Below are 18,537 nucleotides of genomic sequence, written 5' to 3'. Positions count from 1 at the left end.
ATCCCCAAAACCACTATAATGGGCCTCAAATTGTCAATTTAAATTCGCGCCAAAGTAGTTAGATTCCCCGGCTATATCGTGAATCCCGTGAAAATGACAATAGTCGGAGTCCACGGCTTAGCCGTGAATCCCATGAAATTTAGTATTTGGCGGGACATTACCCTTTAAATAGACTGGGCTAGATATGCCTTGCGCACACCACCTTACGACATTATAGACGAATCTATGTCTGAATTATTTTCTTGCTAGAAATTTATGCTCGATCGAGGTAAGAAATTTATTTGTTAGATTTTTGTATGATTTTTGCATTACGATTTTTATTTGGTAAATTTTTGTGCATTCTACAGAATTCTGTAACATTTACTTTTTGGCACATGATTTTGGCTAGTTTCAGTATGTCAGGATAATTTATTAAATTTTTCAGACTTTTGTAAATTATTTAGAAAGAGGAGTCTAAACGTTTCGTTTATATAAGATGTTAGATTTATGCTGAAATTTGTAACATGATATTTATAAAGCACTGTTTCAAAAACTTATGTCAAACATTTTGTTAATTATGGAACGCCATTACTGCATTGTATTGTTATGTATAAATCTATATGGCAAGTCTAGTACCATGTATGTAATATATTATTGTAATTTGTAATTGTGTGCCAGTCTATAGCACATCTAATTAATGTCCGTTGTAGTGTATGGCATTTGATATTATATGGATGCCAACTATGATATAACGTTTGATTTATATTGAATTTTGTTAATTTGTAGTTGTAAATAATAGCTGCAGTTTATCATGTCCGTATCTATAATGTTTCATCATATACTTTTCATATCTTTTTCATACTTTAACTTTAGTCTTTTAAGTAAGTAATCTTTGTAATAATGGAAGTAATAAGTGACGTATTTTAATCATGTGACGTTTGAACTTAGTAGCACATATGTTTTGTATAAGTAGCACGTATTATTTATGGGAGCCTACGGAGGTATGGTGTACCCAAAGGAGCAGTTTTATGCCCTGACTTATTTGTTTTGCTATGGTGCTTACCATATGTTATATATTTTAGCTTCTTCCGCCAGACGATTTACCTGGTGATGTCATAACCCGGAAGTACAATGCCCGAGGTTCACTTGTCTTCACTCGCCTGGATGTGATATTCCCAGCGCAGAGCTTTCGTCCCATGGTTGTGCCGTAAACCGCAAAGACGCTGATTTTTGTTATCCTCTGAAGTCAGCTCAGGGATGCAATCACCTACCACCATAGGGAGCCAACACGGAATCAACGTATTCACGGTTTAAAGGGACTGGATTTAGAGATAAATTTTGTTTGTGCTACTTAAAGTTCACAATTACATTAAAGACCTGTGTCACGTCAGATTAGAATGGACTATAAGAACTTTTGTATCTAGAGATACTGAACTTTTTTTTTTCTTTCTTATAATCAGTTTTTTTTTTCTTTTCATATCTATTCATTGTTAATAATCATCTTATGTAAATAAATTTGTAAATATTGTAAAGGGTGTTGATTTGTTCTGATGGTTACTGTCGCCGGTACGGCCTTTCCTGTCACAGTTTCAGATACGGTTACAAATATAACAGTTCTGTGACACCTGCTTACTATCTTAATGATATGCTAGCAATTGAATATCTTTGGCGTAATATTCTCTCAAAAAGAAGTTTAAACACTAAAGATATTTAATGGTAAAAAGTAACACTTGTTATCAAAATTACAATGTTTAACCTATTCTGAATCCTATATATCTCCGTGAGAGTATTTATCTGTTTTCTACCAGTTTGAACAGTTAAGATATTTCTACAATCTCCTATAAAAACAGTATGTTCACTGTAAAACATGCTTTTCAATAAGATAAACACGTAGAACATGAAAGGACTTGAAATAGTTGCAAAAATTATAAGAAAGGATATACATTAAAAAGAGTCCAAATGACACACAAAAGCGGGTAAAATTATCCTTGCTTTAACTCTGTATACATTCTATATACATAAAAATGAGTAGCAGGGGCCTCTGTGGCCGGGTGGTTAAGGTCGCTGATTACGAGCCTCACATGGGACGCTGAATAATTCATGTGAGGAAGCTATCCAGTTGGCTTACGGAAGGTCAACAGTTCTACTCGATTGCCCGCTCGTGATGAAATAATGTACGGAGGAGTACCCGGGGTCTTCCTTTATCAACAAAGCATGACCTGTAATTGTGTCAGTGCGAAGTTAAACCCATCAAAATGAATAATAAGAAACGGGTAACATGATCTTTGTTTTATTTCTGCATACCCGGAAACGAGTGAAAATGATTTTTCTTTTATTTCTGTAAACTCGCAAATATGTAAACATTATCCTAGTTATTGAATGGGCACCCATGCACACACTGTCAGATGAAAAGTCTATGATCAGACTTGCAATGCATAGGTTGTAAAAGTTTTAGTGTTCGTAACACGTGTATACGTCCATCAAATAATGATTAAGTTTAAAAGTAAAGCTTTTCATAGGCTTTGTCTAAAACAACACAAACAGCAACTGAATAAGTTTTCGCGATAGATGTGGTCCCTCAAGCAACTTGGACTAAATTAGTAAAATGCCGGTATGTACTTTTTTATTTCGTCTTGTTTCCTTTACATAAATGATTCTGGTATATTGTTTTTAAATTTAAAGGTCATATCTAATGGTGGCATGATTAATGTAATTGAAATCCTCAGTATAAAGCATCAAGAATAAATGCCTGTGGCATTATAATGGACTTTTAAACGACAATCATTATTACAAGATAAGTTTGAAAATCATATTCTTTTAAGCATTTGCAAATGAATTGTTGTTACCTAGGAAACTTGCTGATTTTCTTCCATATAAGGAATAATTAATTGTGTTATGTCTTGTCATTTTCTGCAGTACAAATATTGTTTGCAGTATTTGTGCCACAACTAACATATTAGCTTTTCTATTTGCTGTAATAGCATGTTAAAATAGTACAATCTCTATTTAAAATCATGGTAAAATAATACTAAACCACGGGAATAAGGTATAATCCAGATAGATTTGTCACAATAATTAAGGGGAAGGGCAAAGGGCAAAAGACAATATATTTTCCACAAAAGTAAATTGAACTACTTTTTACTGGAAACTACAGTTATGTAATATAACGAATGTGAATATTTTACAGTGCAAGAAAATCTAATCACTTCAAACATTTAAAATGCATCCTGTAAGTTTATTACTGTTTGACCTAGTTTGCATGCTAAACGTTTTTATAATAAATAGTACTGTTAAAAAAGACATATCTTGTTTTCTTATATGAAAAATACATGCACTTTTCCTTTAAAATACGGAAATCTGATGTCACGTCGACATATTATTTAGCGTCATACTGACCCCGAGAGAAAGTGCTGCTATAATTGATCTACAACTGTGTATATAAAAGACGTTAAAAGTTTGCGTCACGTCGACCTACAATTTTTGGCGCCAAACATGCACAATGTAAATGTGTTCTCTATTTTCACCTTCTTATTTACATAAAAGACTTAGCCTCGCGGTGATTAAACTTTTCTCCAACTTGGCGGATAAACTTAAGTTAAGAAAGACAGTAACCTTATATTTTATCTATATAATATTTATTTTATCTTTAGAGTTCAGTCTTGCGAGTCAGCTAAACACACTCAAAGAGAATATGTAGGGATGTGGACGTTACATTGTATACAGTAATAAATCTACTCAAATAGTAGCTGTATGAATATATGAGGGGTTGCAGACCAATAAATGTTATTCCTTATCAATCGTAAACAACCATGAATAGTGCTGTCAGACAGTCAATTAAATCAAGTATGTGCATCAATCAAAATTTTCTAGTCATATGTTTGCCCAGACTAATGGTAAATTCGCTGTAGATAAATCACTCATGAAGCGATTCTGCCGGACGAGCAAGTAATTATCTTAGTTTTAAAGACGTTTTGGTATTGCGTTTTCTCAAGAATACACTTCCACACCAAACGCACTGCGGTTTCATTCTAAAGTAAAGAATTGTGAAGGCATAAATGAAAATAATTCTAAAATTAGATTAATAGGTTCATAATCTTCTTTGATCTAAAGAGTTTTTTATCTATTAGTTTGCCTGATTTACAAAAAAAATGTATAAGATCTAACATTTCAATTTCTATATTTAGATAATGACTCTCTAATCTAGGAATCAATGTTGATTTCCTCTTATAATAAATGCAACTAGTATCCTCATTCTTGGACTCAGTGATTGTTATTTGTGTTCCTTTGATGTCGGTGTAATTTATTTAACTAATGCAGTTAAGCTCCGTTAGTAAATATAATGGTAACGAGATGTTATTAATCAGAAGTTCGGACAAGAAAACAACTAGCTATGTATCAATGTTTTGACTCTGGCAAAATTTCTAAAAATAAGTTTAGTACCAGTTCCAAAACTGTGTTAACACGTATATTACATAATTTTGATAGGCATTGTTAATACGTTAAAGTATTGCAATGTAGAGAGATGAAATTTGTCCATGTTGTATTACATAGACTTATTTAAATAATGATAATTTTAGAATGCGATATAAGCGCATTTATTTTTGGTATCTATTCATTCAATGATGCAACTAAATGTATTTGACTTAAAATAACTTAGATAATACTTTGCAGTGTAACAGACAGTAATTATTACACTATATCTACAGAAATAGCATTATCTACGCAAGAATAGGCCATTAAAGTATCCTGCCTCGACAGTGTGGACTGACCTTTAATAGCCTGTTCACATCTGACTGTGCAATAATAGAATAGTTAAATGCTTGCATTAAATACGGTTATTTCGTTATACAGACAAAACCATTCATAAAACAATTCTGACAAGCTTATATAAAGCACTGCTTTCCGCAATACGCCTCTAGAATAAATTGTAGTAACAGTCAGTAATCAACCTTTACATGTTTGATGAATGGACCTCAGTCCTCACGATACGAATTAAACATTGCGGCAGCAAACAGTTCTTCTTTTAGATTTAAGATTTCCCATATCTGATGGTTTGGGATTGTTTTACTTATGCTGTTCGTTTCTTGTAAAAGTTTTTAACATTTTCTCTTATCTGCAACGTAAACATGCTTTCTACCAACAAAGTACAAATGAGTCTGATTTTGCTTGCATGCTGATATCTCGTTTCGATTTAGACGACCATAAAAGTTAGAGACATAACACTAGAAAAATTAATTAAGCTTATGACGTAGTATAACTTGTGAAGTAGTATAACACCAGTTGATTATAAAAGCATGGTTGGTCAAACAATATTTTGCCGCTTTATCATTGAAGTTTCATTCTTCCATAAATAAATTCACACCTGAGATGATGACGTAAAGCTACTGATCAAACCGCCTCGGTAGCCTAGTGGTAGAGCGTCCGCTTCGAGTGCGGGAGGTCGTGGCTTCGATCCTCGGCCGCGTCATACCAAAAACGTAAAAAATGGTACTAGTAGCTTCCTCGCTTGGCGCTCAGCATTAAGAGGATAGTGCTAGGACTGGTCAGCCCGGTGTCAGTATAATGTGACTGGGTGGGGTATCATGCTACGTGTCTACGGCGTGATATTCCAGTGAGGCAGCACTATAACGTTGGGCATTGTGCTCACTGCTACAAGTAGACACCGTCGTTTATATGACTGAAAAATCGTTGAAAAAGACGTTAAACCCGAACACACACACACACACACACACACACACACACTGATCAAAATGACAAATTTGATTACTGACACAAAAACAAAAATCCTAAAGAAAACTTCTCAATCTGTTTGAACTACTTTTATTTAAAACTTTTGGGGTGTATTCTATTTTCCATAGATCGAAAGTTTCTCTCTCACATAATGACTTGTTTAATGAAACAGAAATCTTCGTCTTAAAATCACAAACAAAAGCTGCCAATGCCTTTTAAATGGATTTTTTAAAGGTCAGGAACGGCCATCATTTTCCTTTTAAAGAAATTGCATCTGAAACGTCATTAATAAAAATACTTTTGGATACTTTTATAGCAGATGTATTTCAAAATTATGGTAAATTATTCATGTTATCTTCTGTCATTTTGTGTCTTGATCGTTTAACTCTCAGAAATGATCAACCATTGAAGAAAAATACGCAGCCGAATGTCACATGATAAGCTTTGTTGATTTCTTACATACACATTCATAAACATACACATTCATACAAAGTAACTATGCTTATACAATATTGGAAGGAAAAGTTGCATGGAATTTACCAAATCTTAGATAATAATATTTACCTTTCAGGTCACCATTTAAGGAAGAAACAAAGCATGTATGATGTTATGCAAGGATCAGGAATGTCATAATGATTTATGGAAAAGATCGGCTACAGCAGACAGAATGGCATACAATCTGGTATTAATGTTGCAGTAAAAGATTTACAACAGGAATTATCAAAAGATATATAAGGTTGTGGATATTTTATACTATTATCATTCTTTTAAAGTATTTGGTATCATGTCCTAGAAAGGGTTTCGTATTTTTCACATTAGATTGTATTGTGACACGTTTCTACAATTCATGTTACACATGGAAAATTGAATCAATAATTGTCTAGAAATGTATTAAACGAAGCATTTATTCCACAGTGTCACTTGACTAGCGTTTCCTTGTGGTCACACGAAACGTCAGATCTTACCCAATATTGTATGTATGTATGTGTGTGTCGCTCTCTCTCTCTCTCTCTCTCTCTCACTCTCTCTCTCTCTCTCTTTCTCTCAGCTCGATCAGGTACCCACGCGCCAGATGGCTCACGTGCTGTAAATGAATTTATGTCGTACCTATTGTTAATGTTCGAAGACATTTGATTGCAAAAAAGATAATATAGTAACATTTTAAAATGGATACGGTCACGGTTATACCTTTATCAGTGAACAGCCCGTTTTAAGACTAATTTCATATTTGTAGCGTTTGTACCTTTTTTGTACATTTTGATAACATTGAAATTCCTTGAAAGCTTCTCTTTTTTCCTGCTAGTATCATTTTCAGTTGCATAACGTTACTTCGCAAATGATTAAAATAGTCGGCAATTCGACGTTGTTGTGCTTTTTGAACTGCTATGACGTCACTTCTGTTTACGAACGTTAATTTCCCGCGCTTCGTTTAAGTACACATCTATGAGAAAAAAGTGCTACAAAGTTTTGTCAGTCGTTTCATTCTATTTGCTCTAATACGTCTGGAATACGGTATGCATGTGCAGATTGATAAAAAAAATCTGATTCTGGGTGTATTTGCAGATGGTAACTGTTTGAGGTTATTTCGAGAGAGCCTCGCTACCGACAGTTATACGAGATCAACAATGACAACCAATAATCAGTTACAAGATCAAAATTTATGTATTAAATTGCTTGATCTTGAGACAAATACTAAATCAGAAATGATAACGATTCTGTAAATTCATCTAAGGATATTTTTATCACATTTTTATACTGAATATAACAATTTAAAGCATCTTTATTAACCGTTTCTCCAAGCTTACATTTAATAAATACATCTCAGAGACTAAAAGGCAGGGTAACATTGCATCTTTATTTCTGGCATTCGGTTCAGTGTTTCTTTATGACATCTTGCTTGATCTTTTCATTTAATATGCGTGGGGTTATTTGTCTGAAATGAAAATAAAAACACATAGACATGTAACATGATACAAAGCAAATTTATCTAAAGAATGTCTAAATAAGCATCAAAATGACTTTTTTGAAGACGCGCATCAGACCACATAATACCAGTATTGGACATTTATTGTTTCCTTCAGAGCTATAAAAATATTGAACATGCGTGATATTTTGATTTTTTTACGTAATCTGACAGGCACTTACTGTTAATATATTTAATATAAAAGCCTGTGCAAGACAATATTTCTTCTTACTGATAAACAACATACAGACCTTTTTACCCAGACGATCTTTGTCTTTGATAAATAAAGAAATGTAATTCACCTTTCTTGAAATTGAGTTTGCATTAATTTCATTCGTTTCTATGAAACGTCGACATTGGTTGGAATGAACACGCCTTGTATTCAAAATAGCGAACGAAAGAGTGCCCGCAAGAATAAACTTGACAATGCAGTTGAAAGACAACAATTTATTTAAGAAATAATTTATAGCAAATCCGTATTTAATTAGCGCTATTTATACACGACGGTCGGTTATAGGCCGGGCGTAGTAATTTCACGAGGGCGACATTCTCATTTGATCAAATTGAAAACGTTATTTCTAGATGCTAAATATCACGTCGACGTGACGTCAACATGATATCAAGGTGATGATTCAAGCATTGCTATTTATTTTAGAATTTGAATTACAAAGCTGTGCCATATACTGCAATATAGTTTAGTTAACAGGTTAAAGACATTCAATAAGCTAAAATTACACTAAAATAGTATTTTTTCATATACTAACTTTAAATGTAGAAAAAAATAACTTGACTATATAATATACTGGTTACTGGTTTTGGGAAGATTTACCACTTTATTCTGTGACATTTCTTTTAAGTGTGCAATAAAGATAAATGGAATACATATTAACTATAGACATCTAGAAATGCAACTACTGCTATATATATATGATAACTTTCACGTCTAAAAGAGCACCCTGCCCCTTTCGGACAGCACCCTGCCCCTTTTTGGCAGCACCCTGCCCTTTTTGAGCTCTAGAAATAACACTAATATTATAAACTATAGCTAGATTAACAAATTAAATGCCATTTGTAACATTTGCACCATGCTTTGCTATACCCGTATTAGGTACGTCAAATTTGTACCAAAGCCACAGTAGTGTTTATACATACATTCGTGTTAATATTTTGATACTATGAGGTAATTGTTTATACATTCATGTTAATATTTTGATACTATGAGTTAATTGTTCATATTTCCAATTATGCATTTGGATCTAGTCCATCTCTTAAAGATTAATAAAACAATACGAAAATACAGACATTTAGCCTTGTAAGCAAAATGTATATTTTAATTTGTGTTGTCAATTAAAAGGATAAATATGACATTGTCAAGGCATGGAATGATTTATATACGATAACTCTTAACTGTTTTGACAAAACGAACATACAAGTGAATTGAAACTGAAGTTGTAAATAAGAAATGTAAATTGCGCTTATTTACATTCTCAACTTAAAGATACATGCTGTGTAGCAATCATTTATTAGATGGGAAAAGTAAATTATTATTGAGTCATGTGCGATAATTTATGACAGTTAGTGCATGTACATGATCAAAACTTACATGGAAACATATTTTGTGGAAACATAAGTTTTATATGAGAGATGTAAAATAGCTACGTTTATGTCACTGATACTATAACATATAACACTCATGCAATTTTCAGCTGAAAGTCTTAGTTCAAAGATGTTTAAGTGCTTGAATATGTCTGCAAAGGCAGAAATTCCTTTTCGAATATCGTCTTGATTAAAAAAGAAATGCTGATATTTAATGATAAAGATACCGTTTTATCTAAATATTATATAATTATACATCTAGGTATTAAGGTTACTTTAAAGTGACAGAAATCACAAACAAACTTAGCGCCGCCCTCTGATTTGATGTTTTTGTGTAAAATATATGTTATATAAATGGCATGCTTTATAACAATATTAATTGAATATCATTTATTTTCTTCAATTAAAATTCTGAGACATGAGGTTAAATAGCATTGCAGTTATATGCGCCTTCCACAGTGCGACTGAATATATCACAGAATCACCGACAATTTTTCAGTGCCTCAGGGCAATAATACCTTTTTAAAAAAATGTAACGATCTCGGAGATGCGACATAGATAGATCACAGAAGGTAGACAAGAGCCCATCGCAAAGGTTCACACGTTTACTTTTCTTTTTGTTGTTTCCATGCTCTAATTGTCTGCCGGTATTTTTAGTCAAATAATTATATGAAGGCAATAATTGAAAACTGTAAGAATGCAATGTACAAGTCTTCGGCCAAATGTTGAGTAAGCTGCGCCCTTATGAAATTATGTCGTTATATCATTTATATATGTTCCATTTAATATGGACAGCTAAAAACGAGAAGTACTACACTACAAATCAATAAACGAGCATATTTTAAAGGATTTCAGGAGTTCTGATATCATATTACTTTCTCTTATTGTATTAAAAATGAATTGTCGAATTTTGTAACATTTGTGGATTATAAACCCGAAAATTATCTTAAATAAATTCGAAATAGTATGTCGTTCTTAAATCTTTATATACACTACCTGAGGATGTTCATTATTGCTATAAATTTATCAATTTTTGAAGAAGCTGGAGTATCATTTCTCTCCGGTAGATCTAAGCGATGTCTATTCAGGTATTATAATAAAATGATAGCGTCACATATGATGTAACAAAATTATTATACAAAGTCGTCTGTATGTAATACCAGGAAATCACGCTCTCGTTTCGATCTCGCTGGCGGTGCTGTGTGAACTTATATCATAATCCTTTGTCTTGTATTCTACGCTTTAGAATAAATTTAAAATGCTTGAGGTCATTTGTAATTCGACATACTGTATCAGTATTATATATGTATTAAACTAGTATATATATATATCAAATTGTCACTTGTATTTCTGTATAGAAAAGCGTACGCATTTTAAAATATTTGAATAATGTACTATTTTGTCATGCAGCACGTATGAAAAAACAACATAAATAAACTATTTGACTTTAATTATCTAATTATTAGTAAGGACGAAGTGCAGCAGGTAAAACATTTTTTTCAGCTAAGCAACTTTATCACCATGAATGAGTTGTCATATTGAATGCATTCTTTTTTTCTCCGTAACAAATTTTAGGTCCAGTTATCTTCTTTTTGAAAGAGTTTATTAGAAACGATGTTAATAGCGCATTGTAATGATTAAAATGTTCGAGCCTTGTACCGGGCCTAAAAAATGCGTTTTCATTTTCTTTTCGTTTTTTTTTTTTCAAATAAATAAGTTTTGAAAGCTATGATTCGAGAATGTATGGCTGCAATCAAGGACGTTAATAAATACGCAAATTTATGTCTTTGCGATTTTGTCATATCCCACAAAGTAATCAAAAGGTGTCGTTCTAAAAACCAAACTAATTCCTTTATTAACCTTTTTACATAATCATGAACTATACAGTGTGATCGATTTTTTTGTTTTGGGTTTAACGCCGTTTTTCAACAGTATTTCAGTCATGTAACGGCGGATCAGTGTGATCGAATCTAGCCATATAGTTAATATAATGTTGGAAAACGGCGTTCAGTTCCAAACAATGATGTGATAAATATTTTGCAGTAAATATGGCATGTATTTTACACATAGATGACTATTTAATAAATCGTATTTTCCCTTTTGTTTAGTAAATTAACAAAAATTAATAAACAAGTAAATTATACATTGCACAATTTGCATACACTGTGAAGTCAGCCCCTGCCATGATCAGTGGGCCAAAACCGTCTCTAACTTGTCATTGGTCTAAATGTTTAAAGGGGCGGGTACTAACGCCTAGTATCTTATAAGAATATTGATTTTCTATCGTGGGCGGGCTTAAGAGCTACCAATATTTATCGATTTGCGCATAATTTATCAGAGGTACCGATATAGTTTCGGTTGTCATAGTTTTAATCGCTATCTTTTTTAATTAGATCAATCTTATGGATATATTTCTGTTTAGAAATATTTTTTGGCTTTTATATACGTTATAAATGTTGTAGTAACGAAAATTCATAATTTATGTATTAAGTTAACTTCTGTGTTCTCTTTTAACATTTTTAATAATAATAGTAACTAATATTACTAGTAGTAGTAGGAGTAGAAGTAGTAGTAATAATGATAATAAAATAATAATAATAATGATTATTATTATCATCATCATTATAATATCTTTATTTATAGATGGTAGCACATGAAGATATAAATAAGTACAAAGTACAAATCATACATCTTATTTTTAAATATGGACGTCTGAATAATGAAAACAACCCAATACAATTTATATGTCACATAACCTAATTAAAATCACATTCATTCTTAGATAAATACCGCTTAAACTAGATATTGACCTTAAGTATCCATTGATGCAATTTGCATTTATGCAATCAGTAAGTCATGCATAATTATATTATAATGGCCTAAGTATAATTCAGCTGATATTAACATAGTGATTCTTTAGACGGTCAATGTAAAATATACTTTTCATATCTATTTTCTAATGTTGGAGTGAATTACATTTGATATCTAATTCAGAATGCGTATTTTTGTTTTACATGGTTTTCAGAAGTGATCTTAAAGTTGCACATCGAAATGTCCGCATGGTACTGCCTACTGTTACCAGACTCTCAAGATTCCGGACGACAACGATTTTTTTTTTCATTTTAAAATGTGATTCAAATGCAAGTTCAAAGGAGCGAACCCACTAGGATTTCTACGGACTAATTCACTATCAGTAAAGTCAGTGTTTTAAAAACATATCAATACATTTTTTTATACGTATCATTTTGGTATGTAGAGAGTCATATAGGAAAATAAAAATGTCTGTGTCTATTCGCTGAACTATTAAAAAAGAAAAAACATGTAAAATGACATGTTTATATACAACTGATGTGACGATAGTTTTGGCATTTCAGATAATGAAATAAACTGCTATGGTATTGATGTAAAGGGTAGCTGTAAACGTTAATTTACTTTTTATAGCTTGAAAATTAAGAATATATTTATTGATTATCGATCTGCAGTTACAGAAGTTCTCTCTCAAAATGAACAAGACGTACTACCACAAATGCTGGGAATCAAATACTGACACTAAAACGTTAAGGAAAGACTCATTTTATAGGATGCTTTCCAGGTCCGGTTCCACAAAAATTAAGGGCACCAGCATATCAATGGCGGGATATGAAAGAGTACCCCAACGGCCAACTCCCACCTGAATTTATTTGAAATTAATGTATTGGACCCCTAATAGTTTGTTTTGTTTTATTCATTTTTATTTGTTTACGCTGCGCTGCGTAGTTATGACTGTTTCCAGTCAATCGTAGGCCCAGCGAGATTTGATTTTGAGACCCGTTGCCAGATACAGGTCGGTTCCTGGATTGATTCCAAAGACTTAGATTCATATGACGTAAATAAAGGGGACCTTACGTCAAGACCCGGGTGTTAGTTTTGGAGCATGTCTGGGTCTTGGCTCGAGTATTTTTTTTTTTAATGTTTTAACTGTTATATCCCCCTGAATTGTGTCTAAATTGCCAAAATAATAAATAGATTATGAGATATATAATTAAAATTATAAAAAATTTTCATCCAGGGTAAGAGCCGCGATTACCTTTCTTACACTCCTGAAACGCATGAGAAAAACTGCCACTGACCATGAACTACATCTATACTCTACTGCTTTATTTTATTAACCACCAAACTTTAAAAACTTTAAAACAAATCTAAAAACCATTTATATACGTCCGATTGTTGTCAGTACACGGGTTATTTATAGATTTCACGCCGCGCCCACTGGCACCAGATCATAAAGAAAATGCCACCGTACGTGTTATACCCTACCCCTAGGTATTCTATAAGAATCATGGTCATGAACGAGAAAGTGCACTAACCCGTTTCAATCGAACATTTCTCAACTTAAACAAAGAGCTATAAAAATAAATAGACTGGCAACTTGAAAGGCATATAGAGCAAATCTCGCCAACCTCCCGTGACAAAAAAACGAGATCTCGTTTACCGGAAGTGGGGCTATCTCCACGCGCCATTTTGTATGCGAAAGCAATTATTTATCGGTAAAATAATTATCACCGTATGACCATGCTTCTTGCGATGGCAAAAAAAACCGTGTACTTCGTGTCTTAAGACCATTTCACATTAAACTAATTTTGTTTTAGAAGCTAACATGTATTTTAAATGTAGTTTTAAATGTACAAATTGTAACTCCATGCTCGCCGATGTTTGTTTTTAGTAAGATAACGCCGAATCACGCTCTGACACGAGCTCACGCGAGATTACAGCCAGTTGCCATTCTGTGTATTTTATACTTCTTTGACTTAAACGCGCATTTCGGGTACCTAGTATATTGAACAAGCGATAATTTATTTTCCATCGTGCACCAGTCACATTGTCTCAATATTCCATATTTCTGAGATTATCATCATATTTTATGCTTTCGTCAACGTTACAGAAAAAACTTGCTTGAACTTCCCTAATGAACATCCGGTCTAGAGGTCACGGCAGTGCGCCAAAAACAAAAAACAGATTTTAAAAGAAATCACAATTTTACACTTAAACTCGAAATGATGAATGAAATTCATCTCGTATATGATCTTTAATTTGAAATCGTATATTGGTCTGCATCTGTTTTGTATATTTTATTTATTTTGCACATTTTGCTGCATTTTCACATTTTAACGAACACTTGTAGTAAAATGAGGATTGACATACTTTTTCACAACAGCCAATCAGAATGGTTTTGTAATCTAGAACGGAACTTCACCAGGGAAGTTCAAGCAAGTTTTTTGTGTAATGTTGAAATTACTATAAACTACGCGTTGTTTTTCTAAGATAAGATGTATTGAAAAAATGTGACCGGTACACAATGGAAGATAAATTACCGCTTGTTTGAGATCCATAGTACACATTTACCACACTGCGTGTTTTAGGTATGAAATGCGTGATTGAAACAAGTTAGTATATTTTCCCGTTCACGACCATGGTTCTTATAGAATACCTAGGGGTAGGGTATAACACGTATGGAGGCATTTTCTTTATGATCTGGTGCCAGTGGCCGCGCCTACTTCATAACTGTGTCATATCGATAAATATGCTTACTCTATACTGTACTTTACCGATACCATTTTAGTCTATGTTTTTAAATTATTGTCATTTTGTCATTTTTAATACTTTTCATATGCATATGCATATTTTTGCATGTCCGCATGCATTTAGTGTACAATATGCATAAAATACTGACTAAAGGTTAGGGTTAGTATCACCATGGTTACAAAATATATACATTTAAGATATTTTCGTTCAAATTTAGTTAATCCGGTATATACCGGAGTCTGTAATTTATACCGGCGCTCCAAGTCTGCATTGAGTCACATTCTTATTTATATAGCTTATGACGTCATAATAGTGCCAGTGCTATGTGACGTCACCAAAGTGCACGCTATTTTAGACAAGGTTTTTCCCTAGGGAAAGACAGGAATAGAATCTATCTATCCCTGGCACGTTCTCGAACAAATGTATATTTTCCCTGCTGGGAAGGCAAGAATATAAGAATCTTACATGCCCATCTGTGTAAGACGGGGTTTTCACTACCCGAGGGACAGTGTGAAATGGAAAACCAAGCGTTAGCGAGGTTTTTTATCTAAGCTGTCCAGAGGGTTGGGGACACAGCTGTCTTATACAGGCAACATGTTAGATCATTTTTCTTGCCTATCACGTTCAAAATAGATCGTGGAGACAAGTGGATTTGGATATTTTATGATAGCTTTCATTTATATAGTTTTGTGACGTCACAATAGTGCCAGTACTATGTGACGTCACCCTAGTCAGTGCCGTAGCCAGACACAAATTTTAACCGAGGCAATCTAGGGGGATCCGGGGGCATGTCCCCCGGATTTTCCCCAGAACGTCTCTGGTGTGTTCTAAAGCACTCTCAAACTGTTTTATATCACAGTGAAATCGTCCTTTTAGCCCTATATTTCACAGCTACGTTCATATTTTAAGAAAAAATATATTTATAACAAGGCTAATTGAGGATTTAACCTATTCTAATATGGTCTCGGATACAATCATTTTTGTAATTGAAAGGCAATAAAATCAGAAAACCACCAGTAAAGACATACAACATGCTATTTTTCAGTATACTAGTAGTTTATTAGTTTATAACCAAGGAGTGGGGACTGTGTCCGTGTTGGGGTCGGTGTCAAGTGGTTTCCTACTAGAAAATTTTAAAATAAAGGTATGAAAATCAAATGGTAGCCTCTGGTGCATTTTTGGTCTGAATTTTAAGGTATGGGAGGGGGTTCCCTTTCATTCTAGTGGTGGTCAGTGGGTTCTCTTCCTGGAAAATTTTGAAATACAGATACGAAATGGTGGCCTATGGTGCATTGTTTGGTCTAAATGTGAGGTACTGTAGGAGAATCCTCTCAAGTTAGTGGGGTCAGGGGGCTCTCCCCATGGAAGAAATGAAATACAGGTATAAAATGGTGGCCTCTGGTGCCTTTTTTGGTCTCATTTTTAAGGTACGGGAGAGGGTTCACCCTCGTTTTCAGGGGGCTTTTCCCCTGAAATATTTTGAAAATTCAGTATGAAATAGTGGCCTCTGGTGCGTTTTTGGATTTAAATTTGATAATAATAATAAATAATTGGGTTCGACTTTGATGAGTAGCTCACTTCTCAGCAAACTTTGGGGAGAGGGCATGGACAAGGCTATCAATATGGCTGTTAGGATTTCTACTCACCTTGCCTCAATGATGTCATGAGGCAGATTATATTATGTTATATTCTCGTGATATTAATATACTTTTATGAACTTTTATAACTGAAATTTTCATCAGTGTGAAAGGCCTACTTTTCACTCTTTTTTTTTTTGCTCCTCAAATTCTGACCGAGGCAACTGCCTCGGTTTGCCTCAGTGTGGCTACGGCGCTGCTAGTGCACGCTATTTCATACAAGATTTTTCCCTATCGAAAGACAGGAATGTCTGTCCCCGGCGCGTACCCGGACAAATGTATACTTTCCCTTCTAGGTAGGCAAGAACACAATTCTATGCGTGCGTACTTACCGTGGTATGTTTAAGATATGTATTTATTTTGTTGATAATAATCATCGTCAACAGGGGAAAAAACGCAGATATTCATGCGTATTTATTAAAATTGAATGACGTTGAGGTAGAGTGTATTCATTTACTAGATTTTTGTGCTTTATGACAGAATATCGTTAGCGCATGTTCATTTTGTTTTATAACATCTTCAGAATCCCTCGGAAGCAGAAAAAACATGTGATAAGAATAATCTTCCCGCATAGATTTTATTAAACTCATAAAATGCTTGGCAGGCCTTCTCATCTTATCATTTTATTCAACTCGTGCAATAAAGTCATGTGACAGGACACTCATGTGATGTCCTCTACATTGTATATAATTGCACGTGTATTTTGAAATGTGCGCACACGCAAAGCAGATTTCGACCTAGATTGTACACTAAAGTTATGTATGGGCAGTCTGTTAACTCAGTCATCCTCTCCTGCCGCAAGACAGACTGACGAAATATGATATATTTGACCTGTATTTCTGGCTCATATGCCTATGTCTTCAACTTCCTTTCAATTTTTGCTAGTTTTTGTAACTAGTTTTATGAATATAATGAGTGCACGGATGCTACATACAAAAAAATACGCGTGTGCATATACTTGTTCCATAATAGGCGTTTAATTTTATGCATGCACGCTTTATTCTGAGTGCTTGTATACTTACAAATATGCATACACATATGAACGTGCACTAGTAAATTAATATATAAGTAGCTACATATTTGCAACTACACATACATTTTTATTGATGTTTTACGTCGTGTGAATGAAATAAAGCCAAAAAATAAACCAGTGTAATGCAGTTCAGAGGTTACCGTCGTTTTACTTCTGATTTACTTGGTCGCTCGTAGATATTCTAGCAAAAAACTGCTGTTCTAGTCACTTTTCGGGGATGTTTTAAGAAAAGATTCACGTGCTGTTATAAAACAGTCTGATATATGCACGTTCCGTGGTAAAGCGCTAAGGTATTACGGCCCATAACGAATTTATAATGCAATGGAAATAACGACAGCGTGAAGAAACAACAGATATCCCTGCGCATTTCATTGAAATTAAATGAGGTTGAGGTAGAGTTTATATATTAATTCTGCATTCGTTTATGTGCTTTATGCTTAAATAGTTTCAAGTCATGTCCATTTCGTGTAATAACATACATGTATTTAGAACTCCTCGGGATTCTGCATAATATGTTGAAACACGACAAACATGCATTATCCCTACAAAGAATGAAGAAATTTTATGTTTCAGCATAACAAATCTTGCATGTGATAAAAATTCTTTCTATAGAGCCTTTCATTTTATTATTTAATTCAAGTTGTGTAATTAAGGGTGCTATAGTTACCTGAATACATGGTTTACACTTAAAATGACATTAACCAATACTTGTCGCAGTGATTTAGACTGAACGCCGAACATCATGTCTTTATTGTAGGTATGGGTTCGAATATATACGTACTAACTGAGATATAATTGCTTATACTCTAAAAATCATCATGGGTTCGAACCTACACGTTATGCAATGTGCAGTGTTAACAGATTTTCTAAAGTGAATCATCAGCCGAGATGCTCCGACTTCCAGATCAATCTTAGTATATGATCTCGCCCAAAAGGTCATTTTTGAAGGTGAAAGTGTATTTTACCCCAGTAGAAAATCTTTAAGCGTCAACGATTTGTTTTATTTAGCGAGCCTAAAAAAGGATTAAATTTATAAC

Source organism: Mercenaria mercenaria, chromosome 15 (genome assembly GCF_021730395.1).
Source record: "Mercenaria mercenaria strain notata chromosome 15, MADL_Memer_1, whole genome shotgun sequence".
NCBI classification, from domain to species: Eukaryota; Metazoa; Mollusca; class Bivalvia; order Venerida; family Veneridae; genus Mercenaria; species Mercenaria mercenaria.
This window is presented reverse-complemented; position numbering follows the sequence as displayed.